Consider the following 26,606-nt stretch of genomic DNA (forward strand, 5'->3'; position numbering starts at 1 on the left):
CACTGCCTATACAATCTTTTATCTGTATAAGAGCCAGATATGCCCTAAAATGGAGTACTGTTGCCACATCTGGGCAGGAGCTGCTCGGCACACCCTATCCAGCCTTGATAAAGTTCAAACCCGGCTTCGAAACTTAGTAAGTGATGCTCTTTTTTTCCCCCTGCTACCTCTTTCCCACAGAAAAGACGTTGCGAGCCTGTCTGCTCTATTATTATTTTGATGGCAAGTGCTCGACTTAACTCCAATCTATGATTCCCCACGACACTTGCCAAGTGCGAAGTGTGAATCACAATTCATTTCCTTTTGACGGATTGATTGTTGCTATTTCTTCTGATGAGTTAAGGGCAAAATAGATTCACTGATTGATATAATAATTAAGTGATTGATTTTGCGCTACGAAACAGATACTGTCAAATCATAAATCATCAAATTCTACCCAATTTACACCATTTACGATTATCATACAACCACCTTACATTCATTAACCCTTATCCTCGAGTGGACTTCGGGCCTTGATAAGTGGTTACTCCTAAGTAAAAAATAAATAAATAAAAATAACTTAGTTCGTTGCACCTTTTCATAGCAAAGAGCCATACAAAATTTTCGCAAGATCCGATCAGTTGTTTCCGAGAAAATGTGGGACGGACAGACAGACAGACTAAAAGTAACATGATAGAAACAGTCGTCGAAAGGGGAAAAGCAACGTTTACTTTTCTTTTGGAGAAAGTATTTTGAAAAGAACCAAACTTGAAATCCGGTGGGGAAACGGAGCTGATAATTCAAAGTGCGCAAATAGGTCATCAATCAATCGAGGTCATAGATAAAAGATAAAAAAGAAAAAAAAAAAAGAAAAAAAAAGAAATCAAAAAAGAAAAATCGATTTTCTTGTTTCCGATTCTTCCGACGACCTGTCTGCTCATCTATCCGTTCGCATTTTCCGCATCTTCTTTGCATCTGGAAATGTCGATTGGTTTTCAACCTCTCCACCTGAGAGGCGTCCGTCCGCTCGCTCAAAGAAAGCAGCTTCGTCAAGTTGCATCACGGCAGAGATGAGGATGAGTCAGTGCAGCCTCTGGCTCTGCAGAAAAGGTGAAGCAGATGATGCATTTGTCTTTTGAAAAAAAAAAAAAAAAGAAAAAAAGAAAAAAAGAAAAAAAAAGAAAAAAAAGAAAAAAAAAACAGATGCTCAGATTTCCAAAAGGTTTCGTCTTTCTTTCCTGTATGTCAAAGATTTAGAATGGCGCGAGAGATGACGCTAAAGATTCCAATAAGATCTGCTATTACCTACCGTCGAACCTACTGACAGATAGGTGCACCTAAAAAATCGGACGTCGACAAAAATACAAACAATCAATAGTATCCACTTACTTTTTATGTCGATTTCAACTAAAATAGAAAATAGACATAAAATAAAAACAATTTTATTTACTTAACTAGTAGGGAGACGCGACGTTATCCGGGATCAACGAACATTTCAAACGCCTATATTTTTATTGTCATTGAAATCCATGAAATCACCCGGGAGGAAGCTTCACATGTCTCCATGCAATAACTTAGTCCTAAATATATATTATTCTACATTGCACTGTAGAGAACCTACTGTTTCTTTTATAAAACTATTCTATATAAACTTCTTTCCAGTTAACGAAAAAAAACATTAAGAAATTTATGTGCGGGGTTTGAACCTACAGACCACGTCGTGCAAAAAAAAAAAAAAAAAAAAAAAACGTAAATTTTCAAGTGTTATAAAATTCTTTGCAGTTAATGAAAAAAATAAGAAATTTACGTGCGGAGTTTGAACCTACAGACCACGTTATGCAAAAAAAAGGAAAAAAAACACGCCATTAGCTTACCCACAGTAGAATTTTCACTGTCCGTTGTTCTATCATTGTTGCTAAGTGATGACATGGAAATTAAAATAACGGTTTCGATTATCGGTAAAAAAATGTCTTTAGATAAATTAAAATAACGGTTTCGATTATCGGTAAAAAAATATCTTTAGATAAATTAAAATAACGGTTTCGATTATCGGTAAAAAATGTCTTTAGATAAATTAAAATAACGGTTTCGATTATCGGTAAAAAAATGTCTTTAGATAAATTAAAATAACGGTTTCGATTATCGGTAATTATCGGGGTTATTCTGAGACAAAACTTAACTAAGATCACTCCCAGACTTATACACTAAAGTTTTGTAAATTTTAAAGAAAATCTGTTCAGCCATTTTGGAGTCTGTAAGGAACGAACTCACGCACAGACGAAGTTGCATTTAATTAATTGTAGAGATAGAGATAATCATGTTGCAGTTAATGAAAAATTACTGTATTACTGCATACAACATGTAATTTAACGATTCCACGATTCATTGATATCCGCCATTAATTGTAATAAGACAGACTGGAGTTACTTCCCCTGACTTCATGCTGTTTATTCAAGTATAATGTGAAATTTACTTCGAAAACTTTTCATTAATAATTAAATTTATACTTTATCGTTTTTCAAAATTTTTGGATATGTTACTAGTTTCGACATGACAATTTTAGTAGATACGATTTAAAAAAAAAAAAAATTAAGTTCAATATCTCGATTTTCCGATTTTCGGTCTAATAACGGAGAAGCATCGTTTTATTGGTAATTTCCAAAAATACCGTTAGGGCTTACAACATGGCCGCCAGAAGAGTCACGTGATCCGGTTGATCCAAAACATGAATCGTGCAAATGGAAAACGCAGCCTTGAAGGCAAACTTTGACAAACAATCACAATTTGTTTGTATTTAATTTTTTGTTGATATAATGTTGTTATAAAAATAGGCAAACTTTGAGAAACACTCTTAGGTTGTTTTTAGTTAAAACAGTGTTTATAAAAAGTATTTTATTCAGAACAAACAAGTGGTTTTGCGTTTTCCGGTTTCGTAATACGGCGATTCATGTTTTGGATCAACCGGATCACGTGACTCTTCTGGCGGCCATGTTGTAAGCCCTAAAGGTATTTTTGGAGATTACCGTTTTATTTTGTGTTCCCTTATTTAAAATATTTGAAATGTTGCCGGAAAAAAAATGTAAATTTTAAATTTACATTAAAAAAAAAAAAAATAAAGTCCTAACTTTTTGTCTGTTTCAATTGTAGTCGCGAAGGGGGGGGGGGGCGGGTGACTAATAAGACAGGAAAAGTACAGACAAGTAAATACATATGCATAAATAAAACAAGAAAAAACAAATTTAAACAAGGTAACATGAAAAACATTTGTTAGGATGAATTTTAAAAATACTTAACGTCTGTTTGCCATAATGGTTCGCCGTCTATTGCCAACTGGCATATTGTCGTGTCTTTCTAAAGAGTAAGAAGATTTCTATTTCCGGATATATATATATATGTATATATATATATATGTATATATATACATATATATATATATATATATATATATATATATGTATATATATACATATATATATATATATACATACATATGTATACATATATATACATATATGTATATATATACATATATATATATATATATATATATATATATATATATATGTATATATATATATATATGTATATATACATATATATATATATATATATATATATATATATATATATATATATATATATATATATATATATATATACGTATATATACATATATATACGTACATATATATTAGGTTGTCCGGAAAATAATGGCCAATTTTAGAGAAAAAGGATTTATTAATCAAATAGGTGACACTAGACATTGAAATTAGTCAAAGTATTATCCTTGAACAGCCATGCATTTTTGCCATCTATCAACTAGATCATTTATGCCTCGTTGATAAAAATGCTTTGGCTTAGATGCTAAGAAATCTTTGAAAAAAGATTCAACCCCTGCATTAGATCTGAAAGTTTTGTTGCTTAAAAAAGCGGCTAAATGCTTGAAAAAATGGCAGTCTGTGGGTGAAAGATCTGGAGAATAAGGAGGATGTGGTAAAGTTTCGTATCCCAAGTCTGTGAGTTTCTGCAGTGTCATTCTCGCAACATGAGGCCGCGCATTATCGTAGAGCAGGATTGGACCACGCCTATTCACTAATGCAGGTCTCAATTTTTGTAAATGATGATGCATTTCTTCGAGTTGATTGCAGTAAACCTCTGCCGTGATGCTCTGATTAGCATCCAGAAAGCTGTAATGAATAACACCAATTGCACACCACCAAACAGTCAGCATAATCTTCTGTTGGTGAAACTTTGGCTTTGGAAAATGTTTGGATGGTTCATCACAATCAAGCCATTGACCTGATCGTTTCCGATTATCATAAAGGATCCACTTTTCGTCACAGGTGACTGTTCGGTCAAGAAATGGATCATTAATGTTTCGCAAAAAGAGCATCGAACACACTTCAAAACGTCGAGCTTGTTGATTTTCATTGAGCTCATGTGGGACCCATTTGTCGAGCTTTTTCACCTTGCCAATTTGCTTCAGATGGTCCGACACTGTTGAACTGCTGACATCAAGTTCCCGAGACATTTCCCTAACACTCTGCCGTGGGTTTTGCTCAACAATGGCTCTCAAATTTTCATTGTCAAGATTAGATGGCCGTCCTCTACCTTCTTCATCTTTAAGGCTCTCATCACCACTACGAAATTTCTGAAACAACCTTCGTACTGTTCTATCACTTGTGATGCCTTCTCCCCATGCCCTATTGATATTTGCAGTTGTTTGAGAAGCATTGTTACCAAGCTTAAACTGATGCAGGAAAAGTAATCGTAAGTCTTCTTTTCTCTTATTCCAAATTATGGGCTCAGTTGCTCATAAAACGTTTTCTGAAAGAAAAAAGTAAGAGATTATTAAAGAGCACATATAAATCAATAATCATGTTGATGTTTACCTGAAATATAATAAAAATCCTATGATAAAATCCAATTTCAAAACAGACTTCCTGAAATGGCCATTATTTTCCGGACAACCTAATACATATATATATATATATGCATATATACATATATACATATATACATATATATACGTATATATATATATATACATACATACATATATATATATATATATATATATATACATATATATACATATATACATATATATACATATATGTATATATATACACATATATATATGTATATATGTACATATACATACACACACACACACACACACACACATATATATATATATATATATATATATATATATATTAGAGACAGAGACAGAGAGTGAACATACCGAAAACACCAAAAAGAAAAAAACACACACACACAGAAATTAGGAACCTGTAATTTTTGGAAAAATCCACAACAGTCTAGTAAATAATTGGCAATCGACAATTCCCTCAATATCCAACAATCATGAGGTTGTTTACACAACAACCGAGAGGATTAACATGTTTGCCAGTCGGTTTGCTTCAAACTCCACATTGGACCCAGCAAACTACTCCTTCCCTGACTTTCCTTTGCGGACAGACGCCACACTAGAAGATCTGAAAATCACCCCTTCTCAGGTGCATGATACCATAAAAACCCTAGACACTTCAAAAACATGTGGACTTAATCTCATCTCAGCTGTACTGTTAAAAAAAATGCTCCTCTGAGGTTGCTCCAGTTGTCTCCAAACTTTTCAACAAATACCTGAACGAATCTTGCTTTCCTAACTGCTGGAAAACTGTTTCTGTGGCACCAGTTTACAAGAATTCGGGCGAAAGAACTGACCCATTAAATTATCGCCCCATTAGCCTCATTCCTCTTTTCCCCAAAGTATTTGAGTTCATAATTAATCAAGCTCCAGTCAACCACCTTACAGCTGCTAAACTTCTGACCGATCAACAATATGGATTTAGGCAAGTCCGTTCTACAGCAGATATCCTAACTGTAATCTTTGACCGTATATACCTTACACTGGACAAAGCAGGGGAGAGTAGAGTGGTAGCCCTAGATATATCTAAGCCTTTTGACAGGGTTTCGCTTGAAGATCATATCATACGGTATTACTTGACAAATACTTAACATAATTTTTTTTTTTTTTTTTTTTACACAGTGATCACCACTTATCAAGGCCCGGAAGCCACTCAGGGATAAGGGTTATTGCAAGTACATTAAGTTAGTGAGGAGATTTGCTGAAGTGTTTACTTAAGGGGGCGGTTCATTAGGAATTTGTTAACATTGGACTTGAAGACATCCAAGTTGTAGTCCGGAGGGAAGCAGGCAGACGGAACAGAGTTCCACAGGCGTGCAGTTCTAAGAAAGAAGCTTTGTTCATGGAATCCGCGTTTTGATTTAGGCACAGATATAGAGTGGGGGAAATTTTTCACAGTGGATTCAGCTAGACGGGTGTTTTTCGTGAAATTAATTAAATCCTTCTTAGATAAGAGAAGAATCCAGGTTGTCCTCGACGGTTGTACATTTAAACAATATGATATAAATGCGGTTGTACCTCAGGAGTCTATCCTTAAACCTTTATTATTCCTAATATTCATAAATTACCTCCCTGGTAACATTTTCTCTGAAATGGGTATATTTGCTGATAACACCACGCTCTGTAACAGGCACTAGGGGAAAACAAATATCTAAGGAAATGGCAGAAGCACTAGAGGAAAACCTCCAATTTTTGGTTGAATAGGGTCAAAAATGGATGGTCTCATTCAATGATTCCAAGACTATGCTTATTTCCTTCAATAATTACAAGAAACCTTCTCAACAGCCAATAGGTATGGCTAAAGATACATTACCTGAAAGTAAAACTCCTCAGCTTTACGTTCACAGGGAACATGAGTTGGAACAGATACATTTAGAGCATTGCCACGGCCGCTGCGAGGAAAGTGGGCTCTCTCTTCCGTGCTAGAAAGTTACTTACACCTGAAAGTATCTCATACCTCTACAAGGCCACCATTCACCCATGTATGGAGTATTGTTGTCACATTTGGGCTGGTGCATCTGCTAATACTCTCTCACTTCTGGACAGGGTTCAAAAGAGAGTTGCTAACCTGATAGGTTCTGAACTGTCATCTAAGCTTCAGCCTCTGTCCCATCGACGAAATGTTGCATCCCTCTGCCTGTTTTACAAGTACTTTAATGGTGAATGCTCCGATGAAACCCTTCTATACTTAGGCAATTTATCTTTGCAAACTGCCAGAGCACACCTTTTTGCCCTTCTTTTAGGGGAGCTGGTTTTCCCCCACAACATTAAAAATGACCTTGTGTCACACCTTGCTTTCGTGGAGAAGCAAATAAATAAATACCAATAAATATCAATAGGGAAGGCAAAGAAGACATTGATAACCCCTGTGGGACTGACAGTTGCATCCTACACCGCGCAAGAAGACTGATCTCCCCAAGACACTCTGATTCTGCGGATGGCTTAAAAAATTAAAAATCCTTGAAAGGGTAAAAAAAAAAAAAGTTTGTCAAATGATGATACATCTCTACACTATTGAATAGAATGGATGAAATGGACAGCTCAACAAGAATTTGTTTACATTGGACTTTGTCGAAAAGAGTCGAAATAATCTAAATGACCACTCCTCATATCAAAATTCAGAAACATAAATGCTGTTTCGTACAAAATAGGAAAAGTGAGATGTATTCAGTACAAAAGATTACGTCTGTAGCAGCCGACACTCGCTACAATCACAGGCAAAAGCTAATTCTCGCGATTCTAGATTTGAAATCTATTTCCACCTGGATTGTCCAATCACAAGCCAGCTCTCGATCACGTGACAGAGTATATAAAAGGCGAAATCTGAAACTCTCAATCCTTTTTTTCATCCTGACCCTGCCTGGGAGCAGACTCCGCCTGGGGCTTTGGTCCCAAGCAGAACGTGAGTACAAATAAGCTAGCTATGGCTCTCTTCAAATTCACATTTATTTCCACATACGGTACCTTAATGAACATTCTTTATCATGCTACAGAACACACACACACACACACACACACACACACACACACACACACACACGCTATTATCGTACGTATGGAAAAACACTGAAATCTTTGTCCTTTCTTTCTCTTTTAACCGACTTCCTTCGTACCGACGACCACTACCTAATAAACACGTGTAAACGGAACTGAACTGTTCTCTTCTTCAACCAGCCGGCAATATATTAATTCTATCTTTAAACACATTGAACACGTTTCTCTCTCTTCTACTAAAGCTACTAACGAAAATAACAAATAAAGTTTGTTTATTAATATAGAATGATACTGACCTTGATATGAACACGCAACCGTTTTGTCTTCATTTTATTAAACATTAAATCAAGGTGACTCTAAAGTTTTTGAACAAAGGAAAAAGTGTTTTATACTGCTTTTTTTTATTATCATTTTTTATTTTATTTTTTTTTTTAATGAAACGGTTTTTCCAAAACTTCATTCTTTTAATCGTTTTATGAAAAAAAGAAAAAAACACCAAACTATTTTTACACGTTTCAATTTAAAAAAATTTTCCCGAATATTTTTATGTTTTCTATAAGAGCTCTGTGGGCCGAATTAAAGACTTTAGCGGACCAGATCTGGCCCGTGGGCCGTAGTTGGGAAACCCCTGTATTAAATAAACTTTCCAATAGATCGAATGGGAGAATATTAATATTTTCAGTGAAAATATTAATATTCTCCATTTCTTCCTATCTCAAAACTTTAACATTTTTTCTCTTTCTTCTTCTTCTTCTTCTTCTTCTTCTTTTTTCTTCTTTTTCTTTTCCTTCTTTTTTCTTCTTTTTCTTTTGTCCTTTTTTTCGGTCGTCTTTTTCTTTTATTCTTTTCCTTCTTTTTTTCTTTTTCTTTTTCTTTTTTCTTTTTCTTTTCATTATTTTTCTTCTTTTTTTCCTTTTCTTCTTATTTTCTTTTTCTTCTTTTTCTTTTCTTTTTCTTCTTTTTCCTTTTTCTTTATTTTTCTATTTTTCTTTTTTTCTCCTTTTTTTCTTTTCCTTTGTCCTTTTTTCCGTCGTCTTTTTCTTTTTTTTCTTTTTCTTTTTATTCTTTTTCTTCTTTATCTTATCTTTTCTTTTTCTTCTTTTTCCTTCTTTTCCTTTTTTCTTCCTTTTCTTTTTTTTCTTTTTTCATTTTCTTTTCCTTTTTACTTCTTATTTAACTCCTTTTCTTTTTCCTCGTTTTTTTCCCTTTTCTTTTTCTTCTTTTTCTTCTTTTTCTTTTCATTATTTTTCTTCTTTTTTTTCTTTTTCTTCTTATTTTCTATTTCTTCTTTCTGTTTTTCTTTTTCTTCTCTTTTTCTTTCTTTTTCTTGTTTCTTTTTCTTCTTTTCCTTTTTTCTTCTTTTTTCTTATTATTATTGTTATTATTGCGTGATTAATAAGACCAGAGTTATAACAATGCCTTTTGTGTGCGCGGATAATTATGATGAAGGGGGGGGCATTCTTTATTTATATCGTCGCGAAATGGCATGAATATCGATTGACGCACGTGAACCACTGAAGTATTTTTTTTTTTGACATGTTCGCATAAATGTTTTGTTTGCGAAATTTACAATAGCGCTAGATGTTAGGATTTTCCGCCTTAGGGTTTTCTGCGTCTTTTGATATTTGAAAGATTAATCATTTGCGATTTGCTAGCCACGGATAAATTTCACACACACACACACACACACACACACACACACACACACACACACACACACACACACACACACACACACATATATGTATACATGTGCCTAAATCCAAACGTAGATTCCATGATCAAAGCTTCTTTCTTAGAACTGCACGCCAGTGGAACTCTCTGCCGCTTGCCTGTTTCCCACCTGACTACAACTTGGACGTCTTCAAGTCCAACATAAACAAACTCCTAAAAAACCGCCCTCTTAAGTAAGACACTCTATCAAAACCCCCAATACTAATGATTACTACAATACTATCTCATTGATTACTGTACACGCAATAACCCTTATCCCTGAGTGGCCTTCGGGCCTTGATAAGTGGTGACCCCCATGTAAAAAAAAAAAACTCATATATATATATATATATATATATATATATATATATATATATATATACAGGGTGAACAGAAAGTCCTTGGACCAATTCAAAAGTGGTTTATTAATAGAAAATTACAAAAATATAAATTAAACATGAATGAAAATTATAAGTTAGGAAACCAAGAATAAATTCAAATTATTTATTTTCAATGTGATGTCCCTTCCTTTCGATTAGACGTGCAATTCTCTGTCTGAAGTTACCAACCGAGGCACGCAGCTTTTCCTGAGGTATTTTAGCCAATTCACTCAGAAGAGATGTCTTCAAAGCATCAACACTTGGATGAGCAACAGAAAAGACCTTTGCCTCCAACAAAGACCACACAGAAAAATCCATGGGATTCAAATCAGGCGATGCAGGAGGCCACATCTCCTTACTCCAGAATTTTGGAAAATGACGTTGGCACCAGTCCTGAGTTTTTCTGGAGGTGTGGGATGGTGCTCCATCTTGTTGGAAGGTGAAAGGCTGATCTTTGAAGCGTTTCTTCATCTCTTCAAATGCTGGAACCAAAATATCGTTAATGTAGCGATCTGTGTTGATGTTAACCCTCTGCTCCACGAAAATCAGAGGCGACTTCCAAGATTTGGAGACTGCAGCCCACACCATGAGGGAAGACGGCTTTTGTCGGCGGAAAACTATTCTCACGGAGTCATCAATGTCAGCTGAAGATTTTGCGTAAACTCTGTCGTTCTGATTGTTAACAGTCGCTTCAATTGTGAAGAGTTTTTCATCAGAAAAAACGATCTCTCGCTCTGCCGTGCCAGCCTTCAGTTCTCCAAGAAGAAGCTTTGCTCTTTCAAGTCTCTTGTGCTTTTGGGCAGGTGTGAGGTACTGTCTCTTTCTCATCTTGTAGGGGGACAACTGGAGATCGCTTTTTACGATTGTTCTCATCGAGGTCACGCTCACATTCATATCTTTAGCCATTTGTCTTGCAGATCTCTTCGGGTTCCTCCTTACCCTCTCTCGGACAGCTTTAATCAACTTCTTTGTTCGAGCAGTGCGAGGTCTTCCACTCCTAGGACGGTCATCAGATGTACCAAGTTCCTTAAATCTGTTCACAACATGGTACACGGTGGATTTAGCCACTTTCAAGAGCTTGATAATCTCTGAGTTTGTCCTTCCCGCGCAATGAAGTTGAATTATGGCCTCTCGTTTGCTCATTTTTCTGAAAGTTTAAACAAAATTATTTTAATATTTTTGTTGAAAATAATTAGATCAATAGTTAGACTAAATACTTACTTTATTCGAAAAGAGAAAAAGTGATTTTAACAATATTTAATTTTAAAACTAAAAATGGTCCAAGGACTTTCTGTTCACCCTATATATATATATATAAGTTAGAAAAGCATTTCATCCAAGGCATGAAAATTGTTAAACAAAATGTTTTTACTATAGGTTTTAAAAATAAAGGTACAAGATTCAATTTGAAATTTATTTATCTTCAAAGTGCACTTTTATAAATTTTACAAAGTAAGGTATAAAAATTTAATTTAAATTGCATCAAAAAATTACCTTGGATTTATTTTATGTAATGTACATTCTGTTGCACTTGTTTTAAAAAATCATTGAAAATTTTATATCTATATCATTAATTGCTAGATGAAAGATAATGTTTTTAAATTGCAACAAATTAAATTTTTATACCTTATTTTGTAAAATTTATAAAAGTACACTTTGAAGATAAATAAATTTCACATTGAATCTTGTACCTTTATTTTTAAAACCTATAGTAAAAACATGTTGTTTAACAATTTTTATGCCTTGGATGAAATGCTTTCCTAACTTGTATCTTTACTTTTTAAGATTATATTTTAAAAAATCTCCTTCTCTCTATTTCAGTTTGCATTTCTCCTCACACCACAACTCATTTTTGCAACCCCCTCTTTGCATTATTACAGGTCTGAATATTCTCTCTGTTTCAGTTTGTATTTCTCCTCACACTACAACTCATTTTTGCAACCCCTCTTTGTAATGCAGGTCTGAATGGTAAGAAAATCTTAATTTTTTTAACAAAACCTTTAAAATAACATTTTTAGATTAAATTAAGCTGATCTGCAGTTTGATTTGTTGCTGGCTATCTTGCTCTTGCTTGTTGCTGGATGTCAACATTTTGAACCGAGATAGAGAGATTTAGCTGTCGTACAAAACTAAAACTCTGCAACATACACTTTGTATAGATACTCCCTCAAGCATTTGTCTACAAAAAAAATGGTCCTGTGGCGATGGAAAAGTTGGGACGTGTGTATGCCTGAAATGCTGGAAGCATGTAATAATTTATCTGCCATCATTATATGTATATATGTATATATGTATGTATAGGTGTATGTATGTTTATGTATATGTGTATGTATATGTGTGTATATCTATGTGTTTATGTATGTATATATGTATGTGTATATATATGTTTGTGTGTATGTATATACGTATATATATTGTTTGTATGTATGTGTATATATGCATGTGTGTGTATGTGTGTATATGTATGTGTGTATGTATGTATGCATATGTATGCATGTATGTGTATGCATGCATATATATGTGTATGTGAATGTGTGTATGTGTATGAGTGCATATTTATGTATGTGTATGTATATGTAGGTAAGTGTATGTATATATATGCGTATGTGTATGCATGTATGTATATGTGTGTATGTATTTGTATATGTGTGTGCATGTATATGTATGTATATGTATATGTGTATGTATGCATGTGTGTATGTATATGTATGTATGTGTATTATGCATTGTGTATGTATATATGTATATATGTGTGTATGTTTACAGATATGTATGTGTATATGTGTATATATGTATATTTGCGTTTTTTTTTTTTTTTTTTTTTTTTTTTACAAAGGCATCACCACATTATCAAGGCCCAGAGGCCACTCAAGGATAAGGGTTAAAGAGTGTACAGTAGAAATTGGTCAATATAGTAATCATTAGTAATGAAAATTTGGTAAATTTAATAACTTATATGGAACGGCTCATCAAGAACTTATTTACTTTAGACTTGAACACAACCATATTGTAGTCAGCCGGAAAGCAGGAAAACGGAAGACAATTCCACAGGCGTGCAGTTCTAAGAAAGAAGCTTTGTTCATGGAATCTACGTTTAGGTTTAGGCACAGATAAAGAGTGGGGGAAATTATTGATAGTGTTTACAGCTAGACGAGTGTTTCTTGTGAAAGTTTGGCGAGGGGGGACCATAGATTGAAGCTCAGTTGAACACTTTCCATAAAAATAACGATACATCAGAGACAAACTCGCAACATCTCTTCTGTGAGATAGAGGTTGCAAGGAGGAGAAAAGGACATCTCCTACGAGGCTACGAAGTCTATTTTGAACTCTATCAAGGCAGGACAAGTCCTTTCTAGCAGCTCCTGCCCAGATGTGGCAACAGTATTCCATCCTTGGACGTACCTGGCTCTTATATAGGTAGAGAATAGCATCAGCAGTGAGATATCTACTGGATCGATAGAAAGATCCCACCATTTTTCCAGCGGCCTTGGCAACAGATTTGATATACGTGTTCCATTTAAGATCAGGAGTAATGGTCAAGCCCAGAAGCTTGTCAAAACTTGAGGCCTCCTGAAGACGAGAGCCATTCATTTCAATTGATGACAAATGTGAATTAGAATGTTGATGATGTAAAGAGAGAAGCTTGGTTTTAGATGCATTAAAAGTAACCAGCCACTCCTTTCCCCATTGTACTACGTGCTTAAGATCAGAGGAGAGAGAATTGGAGAGAACTTGGTCGTTTACTGTCTTAGATGTGGTACCATAAATGGTAGTGTCGTCAGCATAAATGTCTACAAATGATGTAAGGATATGATTTGGAAGATCATTAATGTAGATCAGGAAAAGAGTTGGGCCCAGGATGGATCCCTGAGGGACACCGGCATTAATACTGTGAGCTTCTGATTTTTGCCCCTCAACTACTACTCTTATGAACCTATCAGAAAGAAATGATTTAATAATTGAGAAGACTTTTCCAGCTATACCATAGCTAGCGATCTTATGAAGTAAACCTTTATGCCATACCCTATCAAAGGCTTTAGATATGTCAAGAGCAATTGCCCTAGAAAGATTGCCACCGTCGAGAGATTTGCTAATCCTATGCGATATAACTGTAAGCACATCTGCTGTAGATCTAGCAGAACGGAAACCATATTGAGTGTCACTAAGAAGGTTATTTTTGTTGAGATGTTTGATTACTTCTGTATTTAACACAGATTCTAGCAACTTACTCATGACGCACAGGAGACTTATTGGCCTGTATTGAGAGGGGGATGAGCGATCACCTGAATTCTTAAATACAGGGCATACTGATGAGATTTTCCAGGGAGATGGGAAACTATTCTCCTTAAGACAACGTTTAAACAGTTTTGTAAGTATGGGCGCTAATTCAGGTTGAAGTTTTTTGAGTACTATAATTGGAATACCATCAGGGCCAGTTGCTTTACTCGAATCAAGGTTTTTGATTAGCTTCGCAACATCACGTACAGATATACGTATATCACATAGCGTGTTTTCTGATACAGGAGGAAATATTGGGGGTTGGCGGTCTTGGTCGCAAAGGGTAGAATTAGCTGCAAAGTTCTTGACAAAGAGTTTGGCTTTGTCTGATGCTGACGAGATTACCTCAGGTCCATTGATAATAGTTGGGATGGAGCACACGCTTCTGTTCAGGATTCTGTTTGCTATTTGCCAAAACTGGTGGGAACCAAGCCGCTGCTCAGCTACTTTGGACTTAACAGATTGAGCATACAACACTCTTGCGTTCCTTATTACTTTCTTACAATGGTTGCTGGCAGTCCTGAAAACGGCTTTAGTTTCCATACATCTATTACGTTTGAAGCAGTGGAAAAAGTGATTTCTGTGCGCAATGGCAGCAGCACATTCTGGAGAGAACCATGGCTGGCTGTTAGGTTTTTGCTGAAACTTTTTAGAGGGTATGAAATGGTCAATACCTACAATTAACCATTCAGTTAGGTCTAATACTATAGAGGACACATCCTTTTTAAACATGGAATGTAGAGGTAGATCAGATATAAATGTACGGAAGCTATCCCAGTCAGCCTTAGTGTATCGATATACTGTACGATGAAGAGGTACGTCTGGGGACTTATTACATTTCATTTTTATCTTAATTGATACAACAGAGTGGTCGGAAGATCCAAGAGGCGACAGAACAGAAACTGAACATAGTTCAGGGCAAGTTGTGAGAAAAAGGTCTAGTAGGCTCGCATACTGGCCGTCATTATCGGGCACACGGGTAGGTTCCTGAACAATCTGAGTGAGGTCATAGGCAATGAAGAAATCATGACAGAACCTCCCCTCATCATCGGTCTTGTTTGAGTGGGTCAACCATTCGACGTTGTGAACATTGAAGTCTCCACATACGTGAATGTTAGCTGAAGGATAAGTAGAAAGGACTTGGTCAATTTTCTCAGATATGCTTTGAAAGATAGTAACTCCGCTGTTGTGGGGGCGATAGAGAGTAAATATAAATGCAGTAGTGTGAGCTAAAGCAACCCGGAAGCACATATAGGGTAAGTTAGGATCTTCCCTGGAGATGTCCCTCCCACATGGAAAGCTATCTTTAATATAGGCACATATTCCATGCCCATGGCGATCTTGGGGGTCAGATTTAGAAGTTAAGTTAGAGTATCCTGAAATTGCAAACTCATCTAGGGAAATAGCCTGTCCAATGCCAGTTTCACTTAAAAATAAAAGGTCTGGTTTAGTCTCCTGTAATTGGGTTTCAACCTCTGGAAGGTTAGAACGAAGACCCCTGATGTTGGAGAAGGAGACATGGTAGTAGGGGTCTACGTTGGAAGTTGGAGAACCGGGTTTAATCGTGTATTTTTTCTTGAAACTTGTCATGATGAAATTTTGGAATTTGTGGACTAGGTCGACAGATTTACTTAGAGCAGGACAGAGAGGGGAAATTAAGAGAGAAAAAGAAACGAAGAATTTTTTTTTTTTTATTTGTAGCTAATGATAAGGTAAAGCCGTAACAATTACCCACTAGTATGGCATCGAGAGGCCCCACCAGAAGCTACTGCATGGTCCAGAATCCATTCACCAAATGGCAATACAGCAGCCCCAGTACTTTGCACCTGCTGATAGGACAGCCTCCTTAGTGGTTAATCCAAGGTTCGGGTCCCTGACTATCAGGCGGATAACGTCAGCCCAGACAAAACGTTTACCTCCAGCACCCTTACTAGTGACATGGCTACAAGGATAGACATAGAAACAGAAAATTTCCGCCATCTCAGCCAACTGATCGCAAAAATACTGCCAACCTAGAAAACAGCTTTTTCTTCTCCCTTTGTCCGAAAAATCACTCATTTAAAAAATGAGGACTGAGGGACAAATAAGAAGAAGCGAGAGTAACAGGAGCTGCGGATAACGCATCCACAATGTGTTTTATGTATGCCAATGAGCATCTTGTGTATGTTTATGTATGTGCATGTATGTGCATTATGTATTGTGTATGTATGCATATATGTTGGTTATATGTATGTGTGTATGTGTATGTATGTGTATCTATGTATGTATGCGTGCATATATATATATATATATATATATATATATAGATGTGTGTGTGTGTGTGTGTGTGTGTGTGTGTGTGTGTGTGTGTGTGTGTGTGTGTATACCAGTGACCGTCTTCAGTGTCATGTCTGCTTGAGCGTGTGAATTTCACCGGCAGGACTAAGGTCATTTTCAGCTCATGGACTTTCAGTGCCTGAGGGAGTGGCACTCGTCTGACAAGATGTTGCAATCATCATGTATATGTATGTATGTATGTATATATATATGTATGTATATATATACATGCATGTATGTATATATATATATGTATTTATATGTGTGAGTCTAAAACAAACCTTTTATTTAAAAAAAAAATCCAAGCGTCTGTAAATCATATCAATTGGATTGTTGTTTTTCGTCGATTCGTACGTTGAGTTATTTGGAAAATTATGTGTGAATTTGTCAGCATGATCATAATCATTATCATGTACTGCATATGTGTGAGTCTAAAACAAACTTTTTATTTAAAAAAAAAGGAAGGAGTAAAAAGATCAGGAAGGAAAATGGACAAAAACGGTCCAGCCGCTGATCACTTACTATATATGACTTTTGGAATGTTCCTTCATGTGTATTTTACATGTATATATGTGTGTACGTATGTATAGGCATATGTATGTATGTATGTGCGTATTTGTGTGCCTCTACGTGATTATGGTTGCATGTGTGTATACATGCATTCATATATTTGCGTACATCTGTATGTATGTATGTGTTTATTGTCATGTGTATGTGGGGTGGAGAGGGCTCCCGTAAGCCGTGGTGAAGGCAACCTCTCTAGGAGAAGCAAATTTAAAAAAAAAAAGCATAAACCGGGAGACCAGTACCCGCATTAAGCTGGTCTACAGTTTGACTTGTTCCTGGCTATCTTGCTCTTGCTTGTTGCTGGATATCAACATTTTGAACCGAGAGAGAGATTTAGCTGTCGTACAAAGCTAAAACTCTGTAACATCATCTGTGTATAGATACTCCCTCAGCCATGGAAAAGTTGTGACGCGTGTAGGCCTGAAATGCTGGAATCATATAATAATTGATCTGCCATCATTATATGTATATATGTATGCATAGGTGTATGTACGTTCATGTACAGGTGTATGTATATGTGTGTATATCTATGTGTATATGTATGTATATGTGTATATGTATGTATATATGTATGTGTGTATGTATATATGTATATATATTGTTTGTATGTATGTGTATATATGCATGTGTCTGTGTATGTCCATATATGCATGTGTGTGTATGTGTATATTTGCATGAGTGTATGTATGTATATGTGTGCATGTATATGTGTATGTATGTATGTGCATGTTTGTGTGTGAGTGAATATTCATGTATGTGTATGTATATGTAGGTAAGGGCATGTATATATATGTGCATATGTATACATATGTGTATATGTATATGCGTGTATGTATTTGTATATGTGTGTATGTATATGTATGTATATGTGTATGTATGCGTGTGTATGTATATGTATGTATGTGTATTACGCATTGTGTATGTATATATGTATATAGATGTGTATGTTTACAGATGTGTATGTGTATATATGTATATTTGCATTTATATATATATATATATATAAATATATATGTATGTATGCCATTGATCGTCTTGTATATGTTTATGTATGTATATGTATGTGTATTGTGTATGTACCTATGCATATATGTGTGTTATATGTATGTGTGTATGTGTATGTATGTGTATATATGTATGTATGCGTGCATGTATATATATATGTATGTATACTAATGACCGTCTTCAGTGTCATGTCTGTTTGAGCATGTGAATTTCGCCGGCAGAACTAAAGTCATTTTCGGCTCATGTACTTTCAGTGCCTGAAGGAGTGGCACTCGTTTGACAAGACGTTGCAATCATCATCACGTATGTATATGTATGTCTTAACTTTGTACGACTGCTAAGTCTCTCTCTCGGTTTAAAATGTTGAGATCCAGCAACAAGCAAGAGCAAGATAGCAGGCAACAAGTTAAACTGCAGACCAGCTTAATGCGGGTACTGGTCTCCCGCTTTATGGTTTTTTAAATCAGAGATTTGCTTCTCCTAGAAAGGTTGCCTTCACCACGGCTTACGGGAGCCCTCTCCACCCCAACACACACATACATACATACAAACACACACGGTGCTAGTTGGCTGTTGACCCCGAAAAAGTGTTCATTCGCCCTTTGGAAGGTCTTGTTCTTAATCCTTCAGGGAGACTAGCCACCCTCCTCACCAAACAAGTCTGGCAATGGAAGTCATTTGTGGGTTCATGTGTCTGAGAGAGTGGCACTCGTCTGAAAAGACGTTGCAATCATCATATGTATGTATGCATACATATGTATGTATATATGTATGTATATATGTATGTATATACTTGTTTATATGTATGTATATATATAAGTATATATATATATATGTATGTATATATGTATGTATATACTTATTTATATGTATGTATATACTTATTTATATGTATGTATATATATAAGTATATATATATATGTATGTATGTATGCATATATATGTATATATATATATGTATGTATAAATATTGTGTGTATGTATGTATACATATATACGCCACAATCATGTGGACACACCGGTTCTCGCCAGATCACCTAAGTTAACGTTGAGTCTGGCCAGTACCAGATGGATGACCATTTGGGAAGGCTGGGCGCTGAATGTACCTTCTGGGAAGGTTGGGCGTGGGGCCAGCACCCTCACCCTGTAAAAAGAACTCATTGCTATAAAAGCATCTACAAAAGTTGTAGATGGCCTATGCTCCTCCAGGGGCTCAATCTAACCAGCCACTCTGATGAGTCGTGGACGACGAAACACGTGTCAGAGGATAATTATATTTTAAAAATAATATATATGCCGCTCCCCATTAAAGGAGTGGTCAATGGGAAAATTATTCCCAACAAGCATTTAGGTAAAAATGCACTTTCGTATAAATACTTGAATTCATCCAAGAAAGTATCGCTAACAAAAACAAATAAAACATCTATCTATATATGTGTGTGTGTGTGTGTGTGTGTGTGTGTGTGTGTGTGTATGTGTGTGTGTGTGTGTATATATATATGTGTGTGTATATATATATGTGTGTGTGTGTATATATACATGTGTGTATATATATGTGTGTGTGTGTATATATATGTGTGTGCATATATATATATGTGTGTATATATATCTATATATATCTATATATATATATATCTATATATATATATATCTATATATATATGCTAACAGAAACAATAAACACATCTATCTATATATATGTGTGTGTATGTATGTATGTATATATATATGCGTGTGTATATATATATGTATATATATAGATATATATATATATGAATATATATATATCTATATATATATATATTTAATATATACAGAGAGAGAGAAAGAGAGAGAGAGAGAGAGGGGGTTCATTCTTTATATGGGGTAAACAAATTTTCATTTGTATCGATTATATCGAACAAATAATATACTTGGTATTAATTTTGCAACAATCAAATTTTCACGTTTCAAATTTGCATGTACTTAATCCTTAATCCTAGTGTTAGAGAATGGATAGAGAGAGAGAGAGAGAGAGAGAGAGAGAGAGAGAGAATGTTAAGGAATAGAGAGAGGGAGAGAGAGAGAGAGACGAAGAGGTGAGTTATAGTGTAGACACGTTGGCTGGAAGTAAAAGATCAGTTGATTTGATTGCGTGTGAGTCATGTGATCAGGTTAGCTGAATCGTTGAGATTTGATTTGGACACAGAAGACAACGGACGGTTTCCCGTTGTCTCCTCCTCTTCACGGGGGGGGGACGAACGCTGACGTGTGTAGAAGAAAAACCCACACAGGCCGATTTCACTTCCACCTTCTGCAGGACATCTGGGAAAAGTGAAATAAAAACTATAGAACTAATTCCTAGTCTTGGAGTGATTGAATCTTCATCCAAAAACAGGTATCAAGTCTCCCTCCAGGACGAGAAAATTCCAGATGGTCCAACATCGAAGAAGCAGAGGTAGGTTCTGAAAATACATGTCACTCACACACGATTCCCTTTATGATAATCAAACACACAACCCTTGTTATTAGAGACAATATAACACTAGGACCCGGATATTCTGGCAGGAGATTCATCTCCTGGTAGGGTCACCCAAGCCAGACAGGTTGAAGGGCAGAGATCAGACTAAGAGCACTCACTCATTGGGGGCTAGAATAGGGCCATCAACCCAATTCTGTAAAAGAAAAAAAGTCACATTTACTTCCAGAAAATGTTTTCGGCATAGCAATTAAAAAACGATATTTGAGAGCTGATCTCTTACATTTAGTCCAGAGTTAGCATCTTCAATATAGCTGTATTTTCTATACAGCATTAATAAAGGTAATGTACAAGGCTAAAAAAAAAAGTTAAATTGGTTGTTTATCAGCGCCTTTCACATTCGTCTTAATGCGACGACATTTCTATGTTTTCGGATAATCTGTAAACGAATACCAAATAGTCTGGCCATAAACCAAACAACGCGCAGAAGGCATAACGTTCTTACATAAAAACAAACGGTCGTCGACAATTTTACATGCGATAATGATTATCATAATATCGGAAAACCTACAAGTATTTTAATAGTGAATGCTCTGGCGAACTGCAGACACTTGTGCCCCCATGACGTAGACACCCTCGACAAACCCGACAGGCAGCTAAATCCCACCCCCACACAGTAGAGATCCCTAGATGTAAAAGATCTTTCTACTCCAGTAGTTTCTTCCCCAGAACCGCTAGACTCTGGAATTCCATTCTAGGTTCCTGCTTCCCTAACTGTACTGACAAGCAGAAGTTCAAGTGCAACGTGAACCGACATCTTGCTGCCCAAATCCCAACATAGTACCCCAGTAGCTGTTGCCTTGTTTGGGGTGAAAATGTAATTTAAAAAAAAAACAAAAAAAAAACCCTATAAATCTCGTCAAGTCGTATAGAAAAGATATAATAATTTACAAAAAAAAAAAAACTTCCGTAGTTTTCTAATTGTTTTTCTTTTCTTTTTTTTAGTAGAAGTCTTGATATTAAAGACGCAAATATTTTGGAGCTAAAGTCTTCAATATATAAATGTATATATAATGCAGTTGTTTGAAACATCACCAATCTACACGTCGTGTATTTAATGGTATAAAAACCGATAACATTTTTATTGCTATTTTTTTGGATGAAGACGTCGTCATATGTCTCTTAGCGACACCATATTTTAATGTTAGTAAGCATTCGTTTATAAAGCGCAAAATTGGGTTCCGGAATATATGAATATATAGAGCCCAGCCAATCAGAATGGACCGACTTTGAAGAGGGAGCCTTTATTATTTCTGAATCGGAAATTGTAAAGATTATGTTATATCTATTATGTTATGTTATTATGTTATGTCTATTATGTATGATTACGTTATGTCTATTATGTATGAGCCAGTTACGGTCGGTGAAATCACAGAATCTGTGGAACGTGTAGAATTTGTTCCAGTGACAACTGGTAGCAGTGGTAGGACTAAATATTTAGAGGGAAAAAATAGAGATTCCTTCCTCTAGAGATGTTGCGACTGTGATGATGTTGCTCCTAAGATGAATTGTAGCATTTTATTATTATGACTAAATGTATCTAAAATGGTGTTCGAAAGCTACATAATATAGTGGCTATTAGCCTAGATATATTAAATTTGTATGAAGAGGTCTCTAATTACCACCAACTGGCTTATCGAAAAATGCTCATGAGTGTGTAGCGGAATATTAATGCTGGTATTTTATTTTTTCAAATCAATCATCGTAAGTAAGTCTTGAAATAAAGAAGAAACGTTATTGAATATATGACAGGTTTGTTCCTCTTTCATATCTCATATATACCTCCTCCCTCCCCCACTCTCTCTCTCTCTCTCTCTCTCTCTCTCTCTCTCTCTCTGTATATATATATATATACATATATATATATATATATATATATATATATATATATATATATATATATATATATAAAATAACACTCAACGTCTGTGTGTCTGTCTCTCTGTACTCCTGTACGGTTTCCTATTATACTAAACTGACCTCATACAATCATAGAAGAGGTATTAAAGATCTGAAATGGGTATTATAAAGTGGGGCCCCAGAGGGGGTCACTTACAAAGGGAACCCTATGCGCATTCACTCCATTCCACGTAGAGCTACCAAATTTGGCAGGATAACCCACTATGGGGAAGGGAAGTTTGAACAGGTTAAACCGCTCGCTCTCACCAACAGGGTGGGGCCCCAGGCGGGACACTTGTAACTAGAAAACCCAGTTCACACCATTTGATGTATACTCGTAGAGTTACCAAATATGACAGGATAACCCATCATGGGGTGGGGGAGGTCTTGACTGGTTACCCCGCTCACCCTCATCAACAGAAGTGAGGCCCCGATGGTGTCACTTATAACTGGGAACCCTATGCACACTCACATTGTTTGATGTAGAGCTACCGAACTTACCATGATAACTCACCATGGGGAAAGGGGTACGGATTACATCGCTCACTCCCACCAACAGAAGTGGCACCCTATGGGAGACATGTATAATGAGTAACCCTTACTAGTGTTCATACGTTTGTGTCAATAAAGATTCCCATTACTGCCCTCTCATGTTCGTTTGATCCGAGCAATACTGGTTCTATCTGTGTAGATTTATAGGATGATGTAATAAAGCTTAACGTATGTGTGTCTGTCTGCTTGCACAGACGAACGGGAATATAAGATACAAAAAGTAGAAAATAAATATCAGTTTAAAAGAATTTAAAAGTTGCTTGCATTGTTTTATAAATCAGAGTCCATCGACGGGTACTTCTAATAGTGTATATATATATATATATATATATATATATATATATATATATATACTAGCATTTCAGCCCGGCGTTGCCCGGGTGTTTGGATGTGTGTTGAATAAAAAAAAGGCCCCCCAAAAAAATGTGATAGTAGGAAGGCAGGCTCGAACCCGTATCGCGATGGAGTAAAAGTTATTCAGTTAGATCCATGTCCAAGGAACCTATATCTAAAATTTAAAGTGTGTAAACCCAAAATTGTCTGAGGAGTTTGGTAGAGTTCTCAAAGGTCAAATCGTTGAACTTTGACCCCTTAATCGCCAAATTTCTGGCCAAAAACCGATCACATCGATTTTCCCAATTCTCAGTACCCTGTATATCAAATTTCGAGTCTGTATCTGTAGACTAAAAATTGACAGAGTTATTGCATAGGGAAATGTACACAAACATACACACAGACAGACACTTTCACTTTTATAGATATAATATATATATATATATATATATATATATATATATATATATACATATATATATATATATATATATATAAAATATATATGGCGATTAAGCTACACTGAATATTCCGCATTTCATCCACTCTAGGACTCTTCAGTTATTGCATAGGGAAATGTACACAAACATACACACAGACAGACACTTTCACTTTTATAGATATAATATATGGCACATTAAGTAAGTTCCCCAATAGAACTCTTTATTTTCGTTACAATATTATTTAGATTGCTATCAATTTACTCCTGAAGAGATGATAGCCGAAAGAGCTCTCGAGAAACTTCCGCCTACTATTTTATTTAAAACCATATACAAATTCTGTACCTCTAAACATTTATTTAAATATACATATATATATATATATATATATATATATATATATATATATATATACATATATATATGCATATATATATACATATATATATACATATATATATATATACACACATATATATATACATATATATATACATATACATATATATATACATATATATATACATATACATATATATACATATATACATATATATACATATATATACATATATATATATATACATATATATATGCATATATATATATACATATATATACATATATATACATATATATACATATATATATACATATATATATATATACATATATATATACATATATATATATACATACGAATCCTATAGTTGGATGAAACGCAGAATATTCAGTGTAGCTAAATCGCCATATATATTTTATAAATTACTAACTAGCTCTACCTACGTATTGAGCACTTTTGAAGTAAATACTTAAAGTTTACGCATAAATCTATACTTTCGTATATTAAATTTATGTGAATAAATGAAGTAGTTATAAATATATATATATATATATATATATATATATATATATATATATAGGTACTTATATATATTTAGCCAGTAGAGTTTAGTTTCCTAGAAGTACATCCAATGAAACAACATGTGTCTACATTCTCAAGTACCTTATGCCATAAAAACCAAAAGATGGGATAGATAAACTTTTAAAAAAAAAGAGAATATAAAAAAGGGAATATAAAAAAAGGAAATAAAAAAAAAGATGTTTATTATCTTCAAAAACCCCACTTGTCCTCTCCCCGCTCAGAACCCCTACTCATGTTACATTCTAACTTTATAAACGACATAAGAAAATGTTTTTGTTTGAAATATCAGTTCTCGACGATAATTCTTGGCCTGAAGACGTAATCTCCCAACGCGGGTGATTACAGAAACATGTATGCACATATGTAGCCATCAATGTTTGTATAAATAAATTCCATATATATATATATATATATATATATATATATATATATATATATATATATATATATATATATATATATATATATATGCACTGTTTAGTTGTATCACAACTCATCGGTGTGGCTAGACTAGCACCTAGCCGGAGATTGAACCTAACCATCCTGTAGTTGTCGGCAATTCTACTCATTGGCCCATGGGATCGGTGCTCGTAATTGACCTCAAAAAATGTCCACTTAAATAAACACTCGCTCACCGCGTTTACATTACTCGGACTGCTTGTTTATTTACAAACAAACAAACAAACAAACAAACAGCGAGCCGCGCTTTAGAGCAATTTAAGCATTGGATGAGTTTGTTTTAAATGTTAACTTCATTGTCTTTTTATATTTCAGATACCTCAAGCGAACCTCCCTTAACTTCCGCCAGAATTTTGAATCATCAACTGAATGTCTTCAAGGGACATACTGAACAAATAATCGCCACTCGGATTATTAAAATCGTAGTCAACAATTCCAATTCATTGGTTATGAAGTGAAGTTCACGCGTAAAGATGCTTGATTTGATTCTAGCCAATGTCTGCCTTCTTCCCGGCTGTCTTTCTCTCGCGTTGTTCATTTTCTTGGACGCTCTTCTTATACTGTTCCATGCAGCAGGCAGCGGCGTTTCATACCTGGTCGCCATTGCGACCATCGCCTTAACCAAGCTATTATTGTACGGCCTGTTCAGTGCTTACGACGTGTTCGTCTGGTTCTTATCTTTATTGCCGGATGGAGAGGATTTTCGAGACGAAGAATACTCGGATGATGAATATACAGAAGAAGAAGAATATGACGATTTTTATTGACATTAAACAGAATTTTAGGTAAATGTGTAGTTTAGCGGCGTAAATTATTTGACAGACAAAAAATTATGAAAACTATTTATTTTATATAAAACACATTAAATCCTAAGACTGAAATAAAATCAGAAAAAAATTTATTTTGATTTTTTCATCATTTTTTTTAATAGACTAAATGTACAATATTCGAGGCCGCCATATTGCTTTTAAAATTTTACCTTTCTAAAGTTTGATAGATTGGCCTTTTTAAGGCCAAATTTGTCTTTTCTTTACGCTCTTTCATGAACCGTTTTTGGACGCTACATTTTTTTTTTTTTTTTTTTTGTAAAGAAAGATCGTAAAACAACAAATTTGGTCTTAAAAAGTCCAATCTGTCAAACCTTAGAAAGGTCAAATTTTAAAAGCAATACGCCGGCCTCGAATATTGTACATTTAGTCTATTAAAAATGTTGAAAAAAAATAATAAATATGATTTTTTTTTTTTCCTGGTTTTATTTCAGTCTTTGGATTTAATAATGTGTTTTATATAAAAATAAATAGTTTTTTTTTTATAA

General features: G+C 34.9%; 1 long non-coding RNA gene across 2 annotated transcripts in view; it reads left to right on the top strand.

Moving 5' to 3' along the window:
* LOC145258023 (uncharacterized) overlaps window positions 1-26,162 on the top strand; it is a 43,689-nt gene extending 17,527 nt beyond the window's left edge. The window contains exon 2 of one of the 2 annotated variants that reach the window (XR_013864034.1): window positions 25,607-26,162. This is a non-coding gene — a long non-coding RNA (uncharacterized LOC145258023). The remainder of the gene's footprint in view (window positions 1-25,606) is intronic. The other variant, XR_013864033.1, reaches the window with a different exon arrangement.
* The last annotated feature ends 444 nt before the right edge of the window (window positions 26,163-26,606 follow it).

Source organism: Euprymna scolopes, chromosome 33, assembly GCF_053919585.1.
Source record: "Euprymna scolopes isolate OS-2025 chromosome 33, ASM5391958v1, whole genome shotgun sequence".
NCBI lineage: Eukaryota > Metazoa > Mollusca > Cephalopoda > Sepiida > Sepiolidae > Euprymna > Euprymna scolopes.